The sequence below is a fragment of the Mus caroli genome, unplaced genomic scaffold (assembly GCF_978045245.1).
Source record: "Mus caroli unplaced genomic scaffold, Mus_caroli_1 scaffold_12, whole genome shotgun sequence".
Lineage (NCBI taxonomy): Eukaryota > Metazoa > Chordata > Mammalia > Rodentia > Muridae > Mus > Mus caroli.
The window spans coordinates 97,467,511-97,469,526 of NW_028227267.1; the positions used below are offsets into that span (position 1 = coordinate 97,467,511).

Consider the following 2,016-nt stretch of genomic DNA (forward strand, 5'->3'; position numbering starts at 1 on the left):
GGGATGTGGCTAGAAAGGAAAAATCAAGTATGGTGGAGAGGGAAAAAGGGTATAAGAGACATGAGGCAAGACAGGGCTATGGAAACTAAGAACTATGGAAACCTAATACAGTAGAAGTGTCCTATGAAATATACATATATGACGGTGCTGATCCCAATGAAATTGACACTCTGTTGCTAGGAAGAAGGCAACTGGAGGAATGATGGTTTACATTTCAAATGTCGATGTGTTGGACAGTCAGAATCAGTCGCCATGGAGATTGTCTTTAACAGATTTCTTCTGGGGACTAGCCGAATCTTGTGGGTTTTTTGTTTGTTTGTTTTGTTTTGTTTTTGTTTGTTTGTTGTTTTCTAAAACTATGCTTCAGCAAGATATGAAAAACAGAGGAGGGGCTGTGGGAACTCCTCTGATTCCAGAGACCACCAGGAAACCCTCCACAAAGAATACGTCAAATCAGTCATCTTCAGTGGCCCAGCCTTGCTCCAATGGCTGGTGGATGAGGGATCTAAATATCTGCTTCTCAGAGCAGAAAAAAAATGGCTATCTTGCCAAAAGCAATCTACAGATTCAATGCAATCCCCATCAAAATTCCAACTCAATTCTTCAACGAATTAGAAAGGGAAATCGACAGATTCATCTGGAATAACAAAAAACCTAGGCTAGCAAAAACTCTTCTCAAGGATAAAAGAACCTCTGGTGGAATCACCATGCCTGACCTAAAGCTTTACTACAGAGCAATTGTGATAAAAACTGCATGGTACTGGTATAGTGACAGACAAGTAGACCAATGGAATAGAATTGAAGACCCAGAAATGAACCCACACACCTATGGTCACTTGATCTTCGACAAGGGAGCTAAAACCATCCAGTGGAAGAAAGACAGCATTCTCAACAAATGGTGCTGGCACAACTGGCGGTTATCATGTAGAAGAATGCGAATTGATCCATTTCTATCTCCTTGTACTAAGGTCAAATCTAAGTGGATCAAGGAACTTCACATAAAACCAGAGACACTGAAACTTATAGAGGAGAAAGTGGGGAAAAGCCTTGAAGATATGGGCACAGGGGGAAAATTCCTGTATAGAACAGCAATGGCTTGTGCTGTAAGATCGAGAATTGACAAATGGGACCTCATGAAACTGCAAAGCTTCTGCAAGGCAAAAGACACCATCAATAAGACAAAAAGACCACCAACAGATTGGGAAAGGATCTTTACCTATCCTAAATCAGATAACAGACTAATATCCAATATATATAAAGAACTCAAGAAGGTGGACTCCAGAAAATCAAATAACCCCATTAAAAACTGGAGCTCAGAGCTGAACAAAGAATTCTCACCTGAGGAATACCGAATGGCAGAGAAGCACCTGAAAAAAATGTTCAACATCCTTAATCATCAGGGAAATGCAAATCAAAACAACCCTGGGATTCCACCTCACACCAGTCAGAATGGCTAAGATGAAAAATTCAGGTGACAGCAGATGCTGGTGAGGATGTGGAGAAAGAGGAACACTCCTCCACTGTTGGTGGGAATGCAAGCTTGTACAACTACTCTGGAAATCAGTCTGGTGGTTCCTCAGAAAATTGGACATAGTACTACCGGAGGATCCAGCAATACCTCTCCTGGGCATATATCCAGAAGATGTCCTAAACAGTAAGAAGGACACATGCTCCACTATGTTCATAGCAGCCTTATTTATAATAGCCAGAAGCTGGAAAGAACCCAGATGCCCCTCAACAGAGGAATGGATACAGAAAATGTGGTACATTTACACAATGGAGTCCTACTCAGCTATTAAAAAGAATGAATTTATGAAATTCCTAGCCAAATGGATGGACCTGGAGGGAATCATCAAGGAACAGGACTATAGGGGGATATATTTGCCATACATAGTATACCTGCAAAAACATTAGGTTAAATGCATAATTAAATTTAAAAAAAGAAGAAATGAGCTGAGCTTGTGTTCCTATCATGTAACTGTATAACAGGGGTTTTGTTCTTAAAAGTCTCAGCCT

The 2,016-nt window shown here is 40.6% G+C and overlaps 1 pseudogene; it reads left to right on the forward strand.

The window, feature by feature from the left end:
* Positions 1-202: 202 nt before the first annotated feature.
* On the forward strand, positions 203-509 carry LOC110309879 (selenoprotein K-like; annotated as a pseudogene).
* The last annotated feature ends 1,507 nt before the right edge of the window (positions 510-2,016 follow it).